At 40.2% G+C, this 21863-nt stretch overlaps 1 protein-coding gene and 1 long non-coding RNA gene across 20 annotated transcripts in view; one reads left to right on the top strand and one right to left on the bottom strand.

Moving 5' to 3' along the window:
- Positions 1–1895: 1895 nt before the first annotated feature.
- Positions 1896–10369, bottom strand: LOC147651954 (uncharacterized). Its single transcript, XR_015290082.1, has 2 exons — positions 8009–10369; positions 1896–3600 (listed from the first exon to the last, which is right to left on the bottom strand). It is a non-coding gene; the product is annotated as an uncharacterized LOC147651954 (long non-coding RNA).
- The window catches only part of CCSER2 (coiled-coil serine rich protein 2), a 58158-nt gene continuing 46173 nt past the window's right edge, over positions 9879–21863 (top strand). For 3 of the 19 annotated variants that reach the window (XM_086900608.1, XM_086900605.1, XM_086900606.1), the window contains exon 1: positions 10415–10502. The gene's annotated coding sequence lies outside the window, so the exon portion shown is untranslated. Of the gene's footprint in view, positions 10179–10362; positions 10503–10688; positions 10920–11168; positions 11354–21863 lie in introns of those variants that run through there. The other 16 variants (XM_086900595.1, XM_086900607.1, XM_086900603.1 and 13 more) reach the window with 13 other exon arrangements.

Below are 21863 nucleotides of genomic sequence, written 5' to 3'. Positions count from 1 at the left end.
TTTTAAAAACTGTTTTGTGACTAATTTTGTAATTTTCTGATTCCCTTTCTTCCTAATCTCTTATTTCCCTCTGTCCTCTCCCATCTTTGGATCACTCTGGGCAATCTGTATCTAGAGAAACTACACTTCATATTCCTAGCTGCAGCTGCTTCAATGCTTTCCAAAGCAAAATTCTTTCACTGGGCCTATAGGAGAAACACAGCTCCAGGGAAAACTAAGGCTCGTTTTTCTTAGCTAGAGCTTGCAATACTGCTCAAGATTTAGGTGCATCATCAGCACAGGTTACTATTTCCTTAACATTGAAATAAGTCACTTTAAATGCACACTGTCACACTCACTCTGGCAGGATGAAGGGTGCAGTTACTTGTTTAGGAGATTATACCTGTAAAGAATTCGTTCCTAAGGAAAATTATCATAAAACCTTTTTTTTTCCCCATCTGATTTCTCTCTCATGATGTATTTTGGAATCAGTAGGAGAACTTTATTTGTGGAATTTTCACATCAATGAGGGTTGTCATCTTGGCAGATTTTCACAGGACTAATAAGGTATCTCTTTTTATAATGATAATGGCTCCAAACCCCTTTTCCCTCTGGACACCACCGTGCATCTTGAGCTAATTATGGTTAGACATTCTGGCTCCAAAAAGAGTTGTTTTTTCACTAAACTGTTTTCTGATGAGCACAAGAAGATTATGTTCTATGCAAAGGTGTGTGACACTGAGTGTTACTCACACAGCAGCAAAATCATGAGTCTTAGCAGAAATTAAATACTCCAAACATCCAATGATGTGTGTCAATGCATGCACTGGGAAAGCCTTAATTCAGGTAGTTCCATTCTCACTGCAGAAAGTGAATCATGCAGAACATTCCCCTTTCACCAAGATCCTTCTTTCCTCAGAGATGCTGTCATTAAAACCAAGTGGCTGTCATTGTATTACTGATTTCAATCTCTAAAATATTTGTCCTCACTTTTTCCTGCAACTTAAGAGTCAGTTTGCCAGACTACCATCCTGGTCTTGAAAAATGATGGTGATGGATTATAAAAATGTAGCATAAAAAAACCCCTAGCAGACATATAAAACATGTTTGCAATCAAATAAGTATCTTAGCATGATATTAAATGGAAGAAAGCCAGGCATTCCCTAGAAGTTTATCCACTTATCTGGATATTCTATGTAGGTTTTTAATTTTCTATGGGCTTATCTACTAATACTTTCAATATGCCCATCATTTCAGACTGAGTTAGTCCTGTACTTCAACTGCCCTCTCAGTAAGGAGATAACCCCCAGCTTTGAATTGGCCTCTCCTTCTGGGAGCACCCCTGGGACTTCTGGAACCTTGGATTTAACCATCGACACTTAGGCAAATATCCACAAATACTACTTCTGTTTACTCACAGCTGTTCCTGTCAAACCTTTCTCACACTTAGTGTATCAGGTTTGATTTTCTTTCTCTGCAACAGTTTGGTATGGGATAGTTCCATATAGGGTCTGCATGGATCAGTCCTAAATGTATGGATCTGACAGGGAGGAATGGTGGATTCTGGCTCTGGCTCTGCCATGAGCTTGCCAGCTTGATCCCAGCACCTTTCTACACCTCACTTTATTTACAGTTAACTAGAAGTAGCCCCTAACTCTGTCAAAGCAAATTCTGAGGGTACATTCAAGTTTGTAGTACACAGTTTGTAGTACACTACAAGTTTGTAGTACAAGGAATTCCTTGATTTCAAAACATCTTCACTGCAAAATATTTCTTAGAACTGTCTTGGTAGTGAGACTGAAAGAGCAGTAGCTCTTCTGATGATTTTGCATGTAACTTTTTGTCTGCCAGTGTTTTCCATTTCCCAGCGTAGAATGACAGTCATGCTGTTAAAAATTTGTCCTTGAGCCTCTTGATAACCATGGAAACCATTATTATTTATTGCATACATTTGTAAAATAGTTCAGTCTTTTCCCAACTTGCCACTATCTACAGTTAAAAACTATCAACTCAGAGAAAAACACCTTCCACACCCCCTGATTTAAAAGCACAGCAGAACCTTGCTATGTGCCTTCCTAGACAGAGTAGTGATTGATTCTCTGGTGCCAGTATTTCAGGAAGCTGTCAGAATCTCTTGGGATAAATGCCTTCAGAAGTCCATGTATCAGAGGCAGGTATTATAATAAAATTTCTGTTTTGTCTTTGTGAGAATCCAGCTTTCTTGACAGGAAAGCAAGCACTTATCACTCACTGCAAGTGAACTATGTCAGACTGAAAACAGTGTCCAGAAAGATTCAGTGTTAGGAAGGACCCTGGAGACAGAGTGAGGGCTCATCCTCTGGTCCATGCTGAGCTGGGCTTCTCAACCCCACGTGGAGGAACAGCCACTAATGATCCAGTAAATTTTATCTCCAGATGCCCAGGGTCCATATTTTCAATCATCTAAACATCCACTACCATTCTCCAGATGATTCCCAATATCTAAAATAATTTTTATATCTCTATATATGTACACACAGATGTACATATATACGTACATATACACATAATACCTTCATGTGAATGAAGGTATATGTAAAAGTTACATTTTATAGAAATATATTTTTTATTTTTATAAATGTTCATATATAAGCACTGTTTTCCTGAGTAATCAGGGTTAATAAAAAAGGATGGATGGAGTAAACATCAAAGAAGGAGAAGAAAATTTTTAGAAAACATTTTGTGAGATAGTATCTCATGATTTTCCAAGCTACTACGATTTTGGGCATATAATGCTACTGTTCTTGATGTTCCCCTAGAGCTCTGAAACACTGTTATTCAGTTAATTACTGCTTGGTCACACATGATTTGGGATAAGGTCAGCTCACTTCTCAGTGCACATGTTACTGCCACGTGCCCAGAGGAAAAGCAATTGCATCTTTTAATCTGATCTTTGGTTTTCGTTGCCATTTAATACTGCAAATGTAATAGAATTTCAGCTTTCATTTTTTATCTTTTGATGCTTTGATATGTTCAGACAAGAAAGATTAGGATCAAATATATACATGGAATAAAACTATTTTTAAAGTCCTGACCTGTATTCTTAAACCTCTGTGTGCTACTGGAGCAGCCTGCTTGTATTTTTCCTTAAGTTAATTGAAATGAATTAGTTACATTTTAAAAAAATAGCATGATTGAAGTAGTATTCATGGAAACAACATCATTTAGAGTCATTCCTTTCTGCAGTCTGATTCAGCTATGAATCAAGACTTGAAAAATATATGAATCCTCTTGAAATGTCCTCATGTTTCATCTGAGCAGGCAGGAAGAATTCCCAGCTTCTGTGCCAGCTTCTGGTAAGCTGGAATGCTGCACAGAGTGTGACTGCTCATAAACCAATTGCTCAGCCAAGGACTGACCTGTGGTGCACAGGCAGCAGGGGCTCCTCGGTGGGATAAGAGAGGAGCCAAGCTCAGGGAGGTGGAACACGATCTGCATCTATCAGGCCAGAGACTGAGCTGTGACTTTGCTCTCCAGGAGGATTTGTAGCCTCATCATTTCAGGTTGCTTGTGGCCAGAATCCCTGTGAAGTAGAGCAACAGTGCAGGATCTGTTTTCTTTCCTGTGATCTCTCTTATCTATCTGCAATAAGAAGTAGATAATTAAACTGATCAGAGGATATTTTAGTCATTAGTGGCTCCTTATAATATGCAAAAGGACTTCATGTAATACTTTTCTCATATAATGCCCTAATCAGTGAGTGGGAATTTTCCCTAAGAAAGGAAGTTGGGATTAATCTATAAATCTGTCTGGCCTAGGATTTTTAAACTGAAGAGGGCAGGTTTAGATTAGGCATAAGTAAGAAGTTCTTTACTGTGAGAGAGGTCAGGCACTGGAACAGGCTGCCCAGAGAATGCTCCAGTCCTGGGAGCATTCTTGGCCAGGCTGGATGGCACTTGGAGCAACCTGGTCTAGTGGAAAGTGTTCCTACCCATGGCAGGGGGGCTGGAACGAGATGATCTTTAAGGTCTCTTCCCATCCAAATCATTCTGTGATATCAGTCTATCATTCTTATGTAGTCTCTCACCAATTACAGAATATCTGTCACTCACTCACAAAATTATAGCTCATAAATGTAATTCTGGGCACTCCTTAAACCTCTGGAGCAAAATAGCAAATGTTACAGTGAAACAGATGAGGGGATAATGAAAGTATCTTATCATAAAAAAAGATTTGAGGGAATATCGTATAATCACACTATTTTCAGGGCTGGTGAGATGATTTGCAGTCCTAGAAGAGAGAGTGACACTGAGTTTGCCACGAATTGAGCTGCCCTCTGTATATCACATTTAACTGTGCACTGACGGCATGTAGGAGCCTTTGGTCACCACACCACCCAGCTGCCTTGTCCTTTCTAAATATTTTTTGAACAAGACCCAGAAGGATCACGTTTAGTTCACTTCCAGCTGTGAGTCTTCCCTGTGGATGCATGTTAACAGGAATGCTGTTCTTTGAGCAGTCAAATGAAAACACATAAATATGATGCTCTTGCTCTGTTCTTTTCCTAGAGGCTTTCTTTCCCCTTACATTTCTTAATATGTACAGCTGTATGTATTCACTTTGTTGTGTGCTGATTATAAGTAGATTATTACTTCTGCAAATCTCAGGATTAAAAACTGTAATGATATCATAAAATGGAGGACACTGCCTATAAAAAAAAAAAAAAGCTATCATTTAATCTTCATTAAACATTTTAAGGATTGTAGAATTTAAAATGTTATTAAATAAAAAAATTAGCAAACCCACATTATTATCCACATCAATCAGTTCAGGATTAGCATTAATTTAAAGCAGGCTCCTTTGCAACAGTGTTTACATAAAGATAAGCCATACAACTACAAATAAATTTTCATCTTTATTACTGTTTTCTACTGAGACTTCATTGAGTTCCAGTTAACTTTTCTCATTCTGTTAAATTTGAAGGCCATTATTAGAAACACGACTGTTGTCTTTTCTGTTGTGTAACTAAATGACTTCACAGATAAAGAAAGAATCCCAAACACACCAGATAAAGTCCCTTAAGAATGTCACTAGTAAAAGGCTGTTTTTTGAGCTCTGAGATTAGCAGTCAACCTTTCAGTTATAAAATACAACAAAAACATTAATCTGTCCAGATTTAGAAACAATTTTAATTACACAAAAGAAAATAATTTCCATAGCTATACATCAAGCTGAAATAAGGAGTTTTATTTATGTTCCAGAATCCTCCAAAATCCCACTGAATAATGGAAACATTAGGCGATTGGATTCCTTTGGCCTTTCAGCCTACATGAATACAAATTTAGTTGCAATGAAAAATAAGGAAGAAACTGTATCAGACTTAAATGAAACACATTATACATTAATGTGTTTTAAATCAGGCACTGAGAAGCAGTATCTTCTGTAAGAAGAAATGAAAGACAGCACACTTGGATTATAGAAATGTGCCTAACCATTTTAATGACTGCCTAGAAATGCTTCCCTGTGTTTGTAAAAGTGGTGTGGATGTGTGGATGGTTGGAATGTGGCTGCCAAAGATGGCGCAGAAAACAAAGACTGTCTGTTAGAAGCAGCTCTAACTAGGCTTCTTAAATTGTTTAACTAGTCTGCTTAAATAATTTAGATCTAAGTAAGTATAAATTATTTAGACTGATGTAGTGTTTTGAAATATCATGCATGGTCAGCCCTTAGAAGAAAGAGCAAGGTGTAAAAATTCCTGAGGCAGGGTTTGATGGCAGATTTTACTGAACTGGTCCAGGCTACTTCTACTCCAGCATCACTGAAAAATAAGAGCAGTTTAAGCCCACATAAATTCACTGTTTTTCCTAGCAGGAACAGACAGTCTAATGCATCCTGAGCTGAGCATCTCTGAACACCAGCAGGGCCGGCCACAGAAAAACACATTACAGAGTTTTAAAAGCACATCCTGGACTGATATTTGAATATTCATTCAGCAGTGTTCAGAAGAAAAGTTTGACAAAAAACCCCACTTTTCTGAAAGAAGGGTGCGAAACCTTACCAAGCCCATAAAAACAGCAACATTATCTTTGCAAGGTAGATATCTGAGACAATTATTTCAATAACAAAGCAGCTGAAACTGCAATGAACAGGACTTCATTTAAATATTGCCCTATTAACTAAATATTAGTTATTTATTATTATAAAGCAGTAGATATCACTAAGGACTGAAAATATATCAAATCTGCAATTACTTAATTTGGATTCCTTTTCAAAGTTAAGAAACACCAAGAACTTTGTCTTAAATGTAAGAAGGTAAATGTGTACTTCAGCAGAATGAGTTTGAGCTCACCTCTGTGTTTTCCCTTACGTAAAAAGGGAAGATGCATTGATGGGGAACCACTATAAAGACCTCAATTTGCACCAAATTGAATTTTTTTATTCTTATACAATTATTTATTGCAGAATGGTACAAAGTTTCATTACTTGTGGACAATATAGATGGAAATAATACATATACACACATATGACCACACTCGTGTTAAGTACTTCTTTATGTGGCAGCCTATTGCTTTCCCTACTATCTCAGCAAACAAGTTCATAGACTTGAAATATCCATTTTAGTGCATATTTTCAAGGTAATACAAATACGAGATTACCTGAATAGTTTAGAAAGTTCAAGAAATTGAAAAGTAAATAGTCATTTGAGAGACAGTGACTCCTCAGTGTCAAAAGAAAATGTGGAAAATACAAGGGATGTATTCCTTAATGAAAAAAAAAATATTTGTAGAGACAGAGATTATGAAGACAGCTGAAAGTTCATTTTTTATGCCAGTTGATGAATACATTTTACAGAATCACGAGAAATGAATGAATTTTCATTTCATTTTGAAATGAAAAATTTCAACCCCAACCATCCAACTGCATGCACTGTCATATATTTAACCAAAAGTCCACCTAGACCCCAAGAAGCACATGGTCTCTAACTTTATCATCTGTTTTCCTTTTCTTGAATGTTGATGAGTTATTGAGAATCTGCTGCAGTATTTTGTAAAAGTAAAATGCCCACAATGAATACATTATTATTTATATGTGGGGGAAAAGAACCAGTGGCACTGGGTGCTTAGCCCTTTTGAACTTGAAAGAATGCAAACCAAGAAAATATAGCTCATCTATCAGACAGCATAAAATCTGAGTACAAGCAGAGTATGTTTGAATGCAGTAACAGAAAGTGGATGCATGAAGTAAAAGTGAAAGTATTATGATCAGATTAGTTTGCAGCAGTCACAGCATATGAGCTACAGAGCAAGGATTTTTTTTATGGACATCATGGCAAAGATGATTTTATGAAGTGATGCAGGAAGCAGACTGTCCTTGCTTTGAGGATAATTTTAACTCAAGCAGACTTACTTAGCTTCATTGTCATGCAGACAATTAGGAATATCTAGCTCAGATTTTCTAGAGTGTAGGGCTCTGCTACATGGTCAAATCTGAGAAATCCTTCTTTCCTTTCCCACTAGAGTGGAATCCCTGGCCTGTGAACTCTTGGGGCTGGGAGAATGTTTGTGTGAATATCACTAACTGCACATCTAGCTCTTATCGGGGTGGTTGGTGTCACCCACTGCTGTGTCTCTGCTTTTGGGGGCAGCACACTGCCAGGTCAGTGAGCAAAGGGGATAGTAACAAGCTTTTAGTCCATCTCCCAGTGTAATATAATGTCCATTTAAATCAACTTAATAGAAAATCAATTCAAGGTGAAGACCTCAAGATGAAAACATCTGATAATAAACTGTTAGGATAAGATACTGCAGTTGATCATAGCTGGACCTCAGCCTGCAGTCTGTCTGTAGGGGGGTTAACACCATTTTTTGAGGCAAGCAATCAGAAGCTGGAGCTTTGTATGTAACAGTTCCTTTTTCAAAAACTCTGAATTCTGCTTCAAGATTGGATCTTAATCTTTAGCCTATATAAGCATATGGAAATCTGTTAAATGCCTAAACAGATAGTGAAGGTTCTCAAGTCTAAAGCCCTAAAATATCTCTAGCTTGCTTACTTCTTTTACATGTGTAGTTTTCTTCCAGAGCTCTGTTTCATAATTGTTTCCAGATTATAAAAGCATGAGCTGGAGTTAAAAAATGTGGTTATTCCACCACTTCCAGGTCAGCACACACAGCATGTATATCTCCTTTGTGCTGCTTACAAGTGTTCCTGGCTCTCTGATCTCCATTCCTTGATCTCGCCCACTGTGCCTCAGAGATGCACCAGGGGAGCTCCACAATCACTTTGTCAGAGAGGACTTCAAGTATTACACCTGCCAGTGCCTGCAGAAAGGCAGTGGGAAACGTAACTCTCCCAATGAGTCTTTAATATAATTTCTTTAAGTTTTGGGAAGGAATTGGAGAAGAAAGTTATTAGGAAGACATTTCAGTGGGAATGGGGAAGTTGTTCTGATTAACAAATCAGGGAAAAATCAAATCTGTGGTAATGCAGTTGATGCTTCAGAAGCTGAGAATGACTAGCAAGAAAGGATGATTGTGTGGTTAAAGCACCCATGTCTGACTGAGGAAATCTGAGTTCATTTCCTGGCTTTGCTATCTCTTCAGCTCTGAGAAAGAGATTTAATCTCTGCTTGCCTTTTTTTTCCTCTTCCTGTAGCAGAGGAGAGTCATTATACTTCAGATTGTTCTAAGAACAAATGCATTAATGTGGCCGGTACATTTAAGTTTAAGCAAAACAAACAAACAAACAAATAAAACCACCACAAAAACATAAAAAGCTTCAGTTCTCGTTCCCTCTTATTTTAAAAAGGCCTTTCCGCTGCCTATGGGGCAAATGTACCAAAGTCTTCACACCCTGTGTCTAGGAAGATGAGGAGGCACTTCGAGTGCCTGGGCTGACATCAGGGCACACCCAGCTTCTAGTCAAGAGGTGAACAAGGCTTATCAACTACAGGGTGTCGGTTTTATTCCTACACAAACATAGCCTGAGGCACAGCTTCCTCCCTCTTGGAGGCTTGATGAAGCAGGCAGGCAAAAGCTTAGAAAATTTGCTATCAAAACTTTCGAGAGAAAAGAAACTTTTAACACCTGATGTTGAAGCATGGCAGTATGAAATGCTATGACAACACAAAGGTGAAGGCCCCAAAGCAGGATCGATGCAGAAACACAAGCCCCAAGGCAGAGCATTTGAGGTGTGAGTAATGACTCAGTGATCCACCTCACTGGCAAGGAACTTCCTGAACCTTCTGTCGATGCCTTCTAATTCCTAGCACAGGCAGAAAATTAGAAGAAATTAAACTCTCAATTAATTCTGTGAGCACTGGAATGGAGAATGCCTGGTCTTCTGTGTTGATTGAGTGCAAGAGTCCTTCAGGATTTTTGTATAGCTGGGTCACCAGCTTTCTCCTTCGAGTGTGCTCTGTTGTAGTGCGGGCAGCAGGACCAAGGCAGGGATCATCCCAACCCCTGTGCTGGGCACTGCTTGGGCTGCACCTCGAGTGCTGTCTTCAGTTCTGGGTCCCCACTTTACAAAGGACATTGAGGGGCTGCAGTGTGACCAGAGACGGGCAACAAGGCTTGTGAAATGTTTAAAAATATTTCTTGTGAGGAACACCTGAGGGAGCTGGGGTTGTTTAGTCTTGAAGAGGTTTGGGGTGGGGGACATCATTGCATCATCGCCCTCTGCAAGTCACTGACAGCAGGTTGTAGGGAGGTGGGGCTGGTCTCTTTGCCATGTCTGCAGAGAGAACAGGAGGAAATGACCCTAAACAGGAGAGATTCAGATTAAATACCAGAAGACAATTTTTTCACTGTTTGGGTGGTGGCACTGGAGTAGATTGCACCGAGAGGTGATACGGCCACCGTCCCTGGAGGCGTTTGTCACCGCGTTCTGGCGCTGGGCGATGCTTCAAGGGTTACAGTGGCAGTGCTGGGCGGATGGCTGCACTGGGTCATCTTAAAGGTCTCTTCCACCTCTGACGATGCTATGATTCTACCCTTCCACGCCTCAGGGCCGGGACACCCGCAGGCGCATTCCTGCAAAGCTTTTAATTCCCATTTGCCCTTGGTTCTGCCAGCGAGCTCGACACTGCTGAGGCAGGCTGGCAGAGGCGGCCCGCGGGCCTTGCCCTCCCGGTAGCAGCGTCACACGGCCGGGCTGCGGCGGCCGCGCTGGGCCAGGCGCCCGCTGGCTCCCGGGGCACGGCGGAGGGGACGATGGGTGCGGTGAAGGAGATGCGGCAATGGGGGACACGGGTGCGGGGGAACACGGGTGCGATGGGGGAGCTGCGGCAATGGGGGAGATGGCGGACATGGGTGTGGAGGACACGGGTGCGACGGGTGCGAAGCTGAAGATGCGGCGACACGTCCCGGCCGCGGCGCCGCCATGGGCAGGGCGGGGCGGCCGCGCTGACGTCAGGGCGGGCCGAGGGGCGCGGGGCGGCTGCGTGTTCCCGCCCTCCGCCCCTCCCTGCGCGGGCCGGCCGGCGGGACCCGAGGGCGCCGAGCGGCCCTGCCCCGGCAGGCGACAGCGGCCCGCACCGTCCGGCGGTGAGTGCGGGGCGGCCGCGCCGCCACCCCCGCGCCGCCACCCGCCCCTCATCGGGGGCTCTTCGCCTGCGGGGAGCGGCCGCTGCCCTCCTCCCAGCGCCGCCGCCCTGCGCCGGGGCGGGGGTCGCCGCTCGGCCGGGGATGCTGCGGCAGCGGGGGCCGCGCGGGCCGCGGGAGGCCGGGGACGGGCGGGCGGGCGGGGCGGCCTCCTGCGCGGCCCCGGCGGGTGCAGCGCTCACCTCCGGGCCGGCTGAATGTCACGGGCGGTGCTGCGGGCTCGGGGGCAGCCTGGCACGGCGGGCCCGGCGCAGGGAGCGCCCCGGTGCCGGCTCTGCGGTGGTTTGTGCGCCCTGTAATTCGGTGTTCGGGGAGACTCGGGTGCCTCGGGAGCAGCTGCTGCGAGCCCCGGTCACAGAGGTCTTGTAGCGTGAGGTTTCGTGTCTCTAGGGTTTTAATCTCCGAAAAGGGGAAGAAGCAAAAGCACCCAGTGTGTGTTCAAAGACAACAGTTAAAAAAAAAAAAAAAAAATTAGTAACGGTGGAAAAGAATGATAATGGTGGCATATCTACTTTCGCAGTGATCTGTTGAGATTTTTACTAAGGGGATGTTCTGTACGTTGTGGTGATTTCGCTTTAATGACACTGAGACTTTGCTTTCGTCACCCAGAGCCTGATGTTCACTTCGCGTTCTGTCAAATGTACTTTGGCACACAATGAAACGTAGGCAACCTCAGCCTTTAACTTTGAGCTGGAGGAGGTCGAGCTGTTTATCTTCAGCTTAAGAAAGCTAAACTGCATGGGAACTTTATGCTGTGGCAGAGCGTTAGTGTCCAGGCCAAACATCAAATTAAGGTAAGTATTGTCGATCTGGTATGTTGTGTATGATACTCAATCTGGTATGTTGTGTAAAGATGTAAAGCACTTTTCAGGGGAATTGGTGCATCTTGCAGGGTTAGAAGTTCATGTCTGTGGCAGGTTTGTTCTTGGTGTCTGTGGGCTTTGAGCCTTGATTTGGTGCAGAATAGACTTTTTTGTTAAGAAGGTGTCAAAAGTGAAATTAAGTTGAATCTTAAGTTCTCATTTTGTTACATTTTTATAATTGAGAGCCTTCACATATTTACCTAGACTTTACTGAATTTCTCTTTTATGGAGACACAAAACTCTTGGGTTAGCCTGAGGCAGTAAATATTTGCTACTATTTAGTTGTTTGCTGATAATGAATAGAATTGGCAAGATTTTTTCTCGTGTATGTAATGATCACATACCTCTAAATTCTATGGGTCCATTTTGAATTACATGCCTCCAAACTGAAGAGGTGATGGCCTAAGAAATGAGACATGAGTAACAACCAGCTACCTAAATGTCAGCCAAGGGTTTATGCTGATATACAACTTAGAGTAGGAAAGTTGCTTTTGAAGTTGAGATTTAATTTCTGCTCATGGATAGTGTTTTTCGTTATAAAAATATCAATATTTGGGTTCCAAAAATTGCCCAGTATTGTCTTTTAACTGTAAAGCTGTTGAAAGTGTAGAAATAGTTTCAATTAACATAATGATCTCATTTAATGTATTGTTATACTAATGAGTAATCCTGTTTAGTGGAACTGTTCGTGTAAAAGCTCATTGGAGTAAAATCCATTACTTTTGGACCTGATCATCCTTTAAGAGGGATTGGTTATTTGGAATAAACCAGTTAGTAGGAAATGTTGGCATGGGCTCTTTAGATAAAAAGCCGTCATGCCATCAATACTGAGATGAACATTGCTTGCCTGGAATCTTTAGAAAGTGTGGATCTCTAAAAATGGAGAAGAGATGAAGGAACATAAGATTACAGAAAGTAATATGATAAAATATATCAACAGTGGTTGTGATGTTCTCTTTTAGCCAGTATTCACTGCAAACAGCAGCACCATCTTCTTAATTAGAAGCTTTCAGGCAGGGTTAAGTCCCATGCCAACAGGGATGCTAAGAAGATCAAAATACTAATGGTGCTTTTGATAATTAGGTTGAAAATCCTGTATTGTGTTTCAGTTGGAGCAATAAAAACAGATTATGTAAATCTCTGGATACCTGCACACATGTATGTTACAGTAAAATCCCAACAGCGTTAAATTGTTGTTCCAAAGTTTAAAATTGGCTATTCAGTACAGGTCTTTGCAGTTCTTCATAGCTTTTGGAAACACTCTCCAGCTCACTCTTAAACTGCTACCAAGTAGGTGCATGTTGGAAGATATTCTGAGAATGTTGTTTCCTCCTTAATCAAAAGTAGCTGGATTTGCAGAGATCTGGACTTTGCTCAGTAGTCATTCTCTGTTCTAAAAGGAGGATTCAGCTGTAGCAGTTCTGCTGACAATATCCTATAGGAATTGAAGAAAGTCTCCTCAGGGTGGGGGTTTTTGCTTATCCCTGGTCACATGGGGAACTGGTGTCGCAAGTTCTTGCTAAAATGCCTGTTTCACTGCAGATTGTTGGGTTTTTCATGAGCACTTAGTCTGGGCTGAGTTGAGGTCCTGCTCTGCAGAGTGCATTTTAATGGCCTTTATTGAAGAAGTACTGGCAATGTCCTCACTGCAAGGAGGCTTGGCTTCTTAGCTAGAGGAAATGGGTGATAAGGATTTACTTTGATGAGGTGGCTGAACAATTTATGGATCAGGAATAACCCTTAAATTGTAAATAATTTCTGCAATTATTCCCTGAAGCCTAAGAAGTTATGTGCTTTTAGGCTAATCAGCCCAGATGGCTTGTGACACACACGGCACAAGGGAAGCATCCAGGGAGAACTGAATGTCCCAGCTTCTCTTGACTCAATAATATATCTGCTTTAGGCTGGAGACTGAAAAATCTCCTCTTCTGGTTGGATGCAGAGTTTATCACTACAATGTGGATTTGGATGATAATTCAATTCACACTCTTTTTTGTAAATTGTTTTAAATACTGCCTTTAACTAAATGCTATTTTTTTCTGATCTTACATGTTAAAATTACTACATAACCACATCGTTATATATTTTTGATGAGTTTAGGGATGCTGTGGCTTTTGAGTAACCTTCATCTCAGGCAAACTTGCATAGGCAGAAACTTGACAAGATCCAGGCTGCTGCTGTCAGTACAGGAGACTTGAGGAGAGGAGCACAATCTGTTAACCTGAGTAGCCCTGTCAATCAGTAAACACAGTTAAAAACAGAAAAAAATAATTTTCTGTGTAAGTCTTTTAATCATGAAAGCTTTCTGAAATGGTAATTTGGATAGCTATAGCTTTACTATGATTACATTGAGATCCTGATTAAACAAAACAAACAGTATGTATAACCTTCCTGTAAATTTGAATAAAATACAACATAGATGAGTAACTCTGAAACTGATCCTGTGACAAGTTGTCACTTGTAACTGAAGTTACATCTCTGTTTCTCTGAGAATTTTTTTTTTTTTTTGTGCCTTCCGTTGCAAACCTCTGAGGACATAACAAATATCTGAGTCTTCCACATTGTAGGAAACTGACCTTGAGAAGTACATTCCAGTATAGCTGTTGGTGTATCAGAAAGCTGGTAGAAAAACACAAAACACACATTAAAATACTGGAGGCTGTCGGTCTGTTGTCAAAAACATATTGGTATTTGTTATGCTGTGGCAAACTCACAAAGTTGTTTGGTATGCAACATTTTCAGGGAGTATGGTGTTGAACTGGGAACTGATTTATATCAGTGGAATTGTAGACAGAAGCTGTATTGAGTCCAGGACTAATGAAATTAAACTCAATAGCAAGAAAATTATACTTTGAAGATGTTGTTTACAAATGAGCAAGTTTCAGCTGAATGCTGAAAGTGTGGACGTTAAAGAGAAGTCAGACTTCAAATAATACACACAATTATGTACAGTACAGTGTCTTTGTGAAAGCACATAGATGGGAAACAAACTGGTTTGTTTGGTAGCAAGGAGAACAGGTATCGGTGGCCTCTTCTTGCAATGTAGGGAGTTTAGAAGTAGTTTTAGTAGTTTTCCTTGGGAATCTGTGCAAGACAGTGAAATAACCTTGACAGAATCGTTATTGGGGTTCTGGAGCTCCTTGCTTAAGGCAGTGAAGGATGCAAGAAGTTTGGGGGTTCAAGGACAGGTTACAAGAAATAGTGGACAAGAGATCTGTGGAGGGCTCCTAAACAAACTGCATCAAATTTAAGAAATTCTATGACTTGAGAGTGGTTGAAGGTTGAGGAAGTCACATTCTGTGTTTGCCCTGATCATCCCTTCCCTGATGCATTTTTATTTTAAGGCAACCACAGGAACTAATGGGATTTTTGTATTCCTCACCTCTAAAATAAAATTGACTGGCGGAACTGTATGGAGAATTGAACTGGGCATGGAGATGCCATGATCCAGGCACAGTGAAATACCATGATTTATATAATATTTCCAGCTTATCCAGGATTCACTGTCTGTCTTTCATGATAGCAGTGTTAAAGATTTTCTTTGTCAGTCCTTTTTCTAGTGTTTTTTTAACCCAGCAGTGGCTGACTTAACAATATGTTTTTTAGATACGTAGCAATGTTCTGACATGTTCTTGTTCTCGAGATCACGATAGGCTGTGAAAAACTGAACTATGCTGAAATAGCATTGGCAATATATAGAAAAGAAAATCTCAGAATTATTGTTTTCTATCTTCTGTACTGCTTCATCTTGTCTAATCTTGCTCAATTATCAAATGTGAACCTCTTCAGGCTTATTGAAGATATCCCAGTACTGGTGAGTCTATGAATTACATGCAGTCTCTTCCAATTACCTCTGCTTGCCATTCAGCTTAACCTGTAACTAGAATTGTTACTCAGGCAGCAGGAGAAAGAAGAAAAGAATGAGTGTATGTGGCTGGAGGGGGGAAAAGAAAAGCAACTTAGATATTGGTTGAAAGCATAGCCTCGTTGAAGAGTTAAACCCATGGAAATTCTTAATCTTAAGATGCCCACATAGATAAATTGTTCAGCAGCAGTTCAGACAGGAAGTATTGTTTCTGGTTTTAGTCATTTAATCATTAAAAAATATATATTGAAAAATGTGTTAGTACCAGTGTGAGAGGCTTCTAGCTCAAGACAGCCAGTGTTTTTACATGGAAGAACATGCATCAGTTAAATAAACAAACCAGAGGAGTAGGATGGAGAACATGGCAGTCTAAAAAGGGATATTTCCAGTTATAGTTAGTTGTATACCAAGTTTCACTTGGCTTTCAGCCTGCCTGTTCTTATCAGCAAGAAAATCCTGCTCCAGCTAACATGTATTACTATGTGAGAAGTAGAAAACAGTAACTGGTAACCAACTATTTGAGCTGGTTACTCAGTCAATGGTGAAGTAAATCTTTCCTAGAAGAGTTAGAGATAGAAATAGTATGTTTTAATCACTTGGTGACAGTGGATAGTGCTGAGGAAAAAAGGGTCATTCCTCTGTTTATAAGTGAAATATTTGCTAGAGAACAGGCAATTCCTACTGATTTGCAGTAGGACATTGCTTTTGAGACATGCAGTTTTTCTGGATTTGTTCTTACAAGACAGATTTAATTACCCATGTGAAATGCTGTTGCTGAAGGACTAATACCATCAGCAGAAGCAGGGGCCTGTTCCTGCTATCAGTTGCTTTGATGCTGACATAATCACAAAATGTGTTAAGGGGAGATCAAGATCTGACATTTCACTGGTAGAAAGCTTTAATTCTAGACTGCAACTCCTCTTTGGGATTTTTCAGTCAATCTTAGCTACCACATAAAATTTAAATTGGCTTTATGATGCTAGCAGTGATGCTACCTTTAAAACTCTTCTGAAAGGTGGGTTTCTGATTACCTGCTGCCTTACTCATCATGTAAGAATGCCAAAAATTTACCTGTCTGAGAAACCTTGGAAAAAAAGACTCTGATGTGAGGGAGGAGAGTCTTTCCATAATCTATGTACTTGCACACAAACATATACACAATTATGGCTTATCTTCCAGGACAGAAATCTTGCTAAATGCAGGGAAATACTAATACAGCATAGGAACCTAGATATAAATGTGCTTTATAGTCACAGTATGTTTGTTTGGGGTTGTTTTTGGAAGGGTTTGGGAAGTGGTGATGGTGAATGATTTACAGGTTTTGGCTTCTTTGTAGCTGTGTGACTTTGTCATTAGGTTGCAGGGCTCTGGATGTGTAAGGCAGGCAGTGTCTGTCTTTTCTTACTTCAGTTTTTCCCCTTATTTTTGTTATCCCTGCAAATTTGGTAACAATTTAAAGTATCAACAAAGAGAGAAACAAGTAAAGGCTCTTTGTTTCTCTTACAAATATGTTGAAAACATCTGCATCTTTTGCTATTTAAGAGCTATTAAGCAACCCTAGTGAAGAAGCTTGACTTGCTCACTCAGGTTGAATCTCTTGGATTGGTTCAGTTCACAGGAGGCTGTTCCTTGCATAACACAATGAGTGAAGTAATCCACATAATTTAATTCCTTCTAGCAGGGGTGTTTCTGCACTGGAGCAAGATGTATTGGTCATGATTATGTTAATTGTTTCTGGTATATGGCAATATATCCCTCTCACCTCTTGCAGTGTTCTTGCAGGGGTCAGCACACCTAATGTAGTGCTTTTATCATCTGGGCCTTGTGTTCTTTGGATGCCAGTGAAAACCACTGTGCTCTGGGTCCTGTGTTTTGGAGCTGGTTATGCAAGGGCTGTCTGGTATTTATATCTGCAGGTATAGGCTTGACATTGCTCGTCCAGATGGAGCAAGATGTGCTGAAGAAAGGAATTGATGACTTCCTCCAAGAGGATGCATCAGATGAATAGCAGGTTCAGAGAGGAGTCATGCATCTCCAGTGCCTTATTCCAGTTTCCCTCTGACCTCTGTCCCTTACAGCAGTTAGATTGTCAGCACTAAAGCTGGAAAGAGTAACTGTCATTGCACTTCATGTCTCATTTATGAACAAACCATAATAACCTGCATTAACACTTAAGAGGAACCCGAAATTGCATTGTCAAGTCCTTCTTCTTCACAGACCCTGATAATCTCTTTTACTGGGAGTAATTTATCTGTTCCCTCAGTTACACTCTTCCACCTTCTTTTCTTTGTGCTGAAGCTGCTCCTTGCTGCAGCTGGCTAAACATCTAGACCTTGACTGCCTTCCACCTTGTTAGTTGTATAAGAATGATGAAAATCAGTGCAACTTAACTTGTTCGAGACAGAGGATTTTAGCAGAAGTTTTTCTTGTAGTTAAAATTTGCCTGACTTTTTTTTCAATAAAATCTCAAGGGGCTTATGATAACTCATGCCCTGTTTTATTTCAATGTTTTGATTAGGTTTGATGTAAAAATTTGGAGTTTAAAATGCATAGCTTTTGTTTTACTAATATGAAGAGCACAAGTGGGCAACAATTACAGAGTATTCTTGTTTGGGCAGGTAACACTTAGCCCTTTTTTGCTTCGTTGAGGTGCCTGATACTCTGTAAACAGCATTCATGGCAGAGTGAATTGACAGTGTGGCCCTGAGGGATGGATGCAAAGGGAGGTTTTGATTCTGGAAATATTGTGGTGGATTTCTTCCACAAAATAGAGCTGCACTTACCTATTTATTTTTCTCCAGTAAGTGCTTATGTCCTCCTGCCTTATCAAACATTAAGAATTCTGATGAATAGCAAGAATGCTTTTAGAGATGGCAGGGGATGTTACATTTTCTACTGTATTGACTAAAGATACTGCTCAATGTTAGAAACACTAAAACTCCAGTCTCTTTATGATGTATGTCTTGCTCCTTCTGCCTTTATTCATTATCATGTTCTGCTCATGTTCTTTGACCTAATATATTTTGACAGTAAATTGAGCACCAGAGCAGCTTGGATAACTGTTTTTTTTGGTGTTTGATAGATCAACCCTTCAAAGCAGGTAGAACCTCATTAGTGCGAGGGAGGAAAAACCAAAACGGATGTATCTCTAAGATACCTTGAGATCTGAAAACAGAACCTCACAACTTGGGACAAAAAAAAAGCAAGGTAATTTCAGAGAAACAGAACAATAAGCCCTCACCATCTTGGAATTTCTTGCTATATTGCTCACTATGGTACTTTGAGAACGCAGTGTCAGGGAGTCTGGTGTTTGGATAGGACAAGGGAGAGTGGCTAAAATTCATGGATGCCTTGGTAAAGCATTGGGAATTGATTCAAGAACAAGTGTTTTGGAGAGATGGACGACAGGAGAAAGAAGGCAGGCTTGGAGGATTTTACTGCAGAGCTGATAAATTTTACTGGATCTTGGACTGAAGGTGATATTTTTGACTGAACTGAACTTTGTGCAGAGTAAACAACACAAAAAATTGTAAATACTCAAAGTTCAATCTTGAAGCTATCAGCATTTCTAGTTGCATTCTGATTTATTTTAATTCATACAGCATGCACAATTTCCTCAGGATTCATGAACTTGAATTCCCCAGGGCTCCTCATGCTCAGAGCAGGTGTTTACCAGCTGGATCTCTTGCCAGTTTCTTCCATTCTTTTTAAGCTCCCATGGTCCTCTTAAAGCTGAAAATTGACTTGCAGTCATGCTGCCCATCTTGCAGTGTTCTTAAGCAAGTGCTAAGGAAGCCTTTTGCTGCTTCTGCAAACCTCACAGATTTTTCCCTGATGACTTTCAATACCTCCCTACATTGATGGAAATAAGATATTTTCACATAACTGATCTAATGTATTTTTAATAACCCAGAAGTGTAAGAGATGATTTTATAAGCTGTGCACAGGACAGAGTTGCAATACACATGCCCTTAAATTTCTGTGAATGAAACACAGATCTGAAACTGCTGGCATGGCAGAAGATCTGCAGAGGGGAATTACTCTGGCCTGTCACCAGTCTGTCAGATGTGTTTCATCCATCAGCTGGGTATTCCACACTGTTGTGACAATAGGAGGGGAATTCGGTCCTATTCAGGAATCTGGAACTGGAAAATGCTGTTATCTTCCTGGTGGCAGGGATCATAGTATTTGAAGTATTTTAAGCTTCATAGCTTGAAGTATTTTAAGGTGCTTAAGCTTTCAAACGTATCAATCTTTAAGCTGTCTTCTTCTGTAGGGCAGAATCTCAGATGCAAAGCTGGACTTTGCAGAGTAGTTAATGTATAGGAAACTGCCTTCCTGGTGGTGCTGAAACAAACTGTGAATGAAGTTAGAGTGAATGTTGTGCTTGCCAGTTGAAACTAACAGTGCAGGATTTGATTGAGGTGTAAATAATCCTGTAGAGGAAGTACCAAGGAGGGTGAGAATGAATATCCTTTTGCTTATCACCAGGATCCTGAATATCCTTGAAGGTAAGGATGTAGCAGCTTTTCATTTAATTCAGATTATACTTCAGAGGGGGTTTGTGGATTTTAACTCCTTTTCCCTGGATCATTACGTAAGGCTAGGCTCTTTATAATTAGCTTAATTCCTGATTAGGCTTGTGTGCACTGGATAATGTATTTCCCAAGGCAAAGAATATAAAACTTGTTTGCCCAAATGTCAGTTCTTTTAAAAATCCATAGATTATTTAAGTCTAAAAATACATTGAATTTCTTCATAGTATAACAGGCCACAATTGAAATACTGTTGAATTTGTCTTCTGGGCTGCAGAAATCACACTCTAACTGGTATGCACACTGCTGCTTGATAAGGGAGTTTCATTGTTAGGCTAGCATAATCTTTCCTACTAAATACATGTAAAGATTGTGGAAGGTTTAGAGACTGTAATAAGAAATGTCCCCATTTTCTGGGAAACATCTGCCAGACATGATGCTGTTAAGTTTTAGTGGTTTTTTTGATGACATTGTGTTTCAATGAAACAAATGAAACCTGGACTGGAGAAGGTGGTGCAGTAGTTACAGTTACGCAGCTGATAAAATACAGAGTAGTATTGTTTGTCTTTTAATTTAATTATCTGAAGTGTTCTAGGCTATCAGTATGGTTTTCATGAAGATACTGTGTTGTCTTTGCCTAATCAAGGATAAATGAGCAAGAGCCCTTCCTAGAGAAATGAAAGGTAATCTTTTCAAATTTAGTTTGCAGTACTTGGTGGAGGATTAAAGTGATATAATTAAATGGCCTCATTTAAATTTTGCAGTCACCTAAGAGATGGTAGATGGATGTGAAAAGGGAATTAGCCATAAAGCATGCAAGTTAAATTAGCAGCTTTCTAATTTAACTTTTTCAATTTGGAAGATTACTTCACAAGACTTGCTAGTTCTTTAGAGTCAGGTTATCTTCTCGGGGATCTGCAGTATGGTTCTTGCTGGGAATTAATTCATCAGCATGTTAAAGGCTATTTTTTATTCATGGAGGTATTAAAAAAAGGGGTGTACTTTATTGTATGTAGTTGACATAAAGATCTTTGATGTTGCTATTAAAGCTTAATGATATTTTCCTGTGCAAGGTATGCAGGTGCAATGTAGGCAAGAGGTGTGACATTAGACACTTCGATCCGTGTGCATGCAGGTGGTGTATGAAATGTTCTGCTGGTCCCAGGGGGAAATACTTTTGTATTTCTTTGCACACCTGGATGAGGGCAATGTCTCTGGTGTGCAAGAATTCGCTGAGTGTTTGAAAAGTCAGGATTTGCGTTGTGGTTCAAAATGGAAATGCACTCGCCAGTTGCAGAATGTGGATTCTGATGTTTTCAAAAGTTAGGAGCCCCTAAATGCCCTGTCTGCAGTACCTTTCTCTTTCTGTCTTTGTAATGGAGATCAGCTTCCAGAAGTAGTGCTCTGGGGCATCCTGTTCACTGACAAATCCTAAGGGTATTTCAGTTTGCATGAATTTAATGCCACTTGGACTTTATCTTTGGTTATATCTTTGATTGTATCACTAAGAAACTAAGTGTTTCTTAGTGAGTCTTGCAGCTCAGGGAGTGACTCACTTTAGAGTAATGCTTGCTGTGGTTACACAAGTTATTTTCTGTACTTTGAGTAAGTAGAACTTTTAAATTCAGTTACTAATGCTGACCTTATTCAACTGTTGTACTGCACTTCAGGTTTTGTAATGTGAATGATTTCCAAAATAGACTACAGTCTCCATACAAAGAGGAAAGAATGATTAGGAATGTGGATCTTGATTTGGGTATATCCATAAGGTCTGGGAACAAAACATGTTGTTGTGAGATGTGTGATGAGTAGTTATTTCCTATATTTTAGACATTGGGGAAATTGAAAGCAATCTCAAAAAATTAGCTTTTAGTCAGATTTTACATTATAGTTTTTGCAGGTTTATGTTACTGATCACAGGGTTTTGCTATGTCATATTTTATTTTAATAAATTTTAAGTAAAATTTTAAAAAATTAAGTAAAATAAATAAATTTTTATTTTAAAAATACTAAATCTTAAGTTTATAACTTAATAATTGTA

This window comes from Cyanistes caeruleus, chromosome 8, assembly GCF_971803275.1.
Source record: "Cyanistes caeruleus chromosome 8, bCyaCae1.hap1.1, whole genome shotgun sequence".
Classification (NCBI taxonomy): domain Eukaryota; kingdom Metazoa; phylum Chordata; class Aves; order Passeriformes; family Paridae; genus Cyanistes; species Cyanistes caeruleus.
Note: the sequence above shows the minus strand (reverse complement) of the source record. Positions and strands in the feature narration are given on the sequence as shown.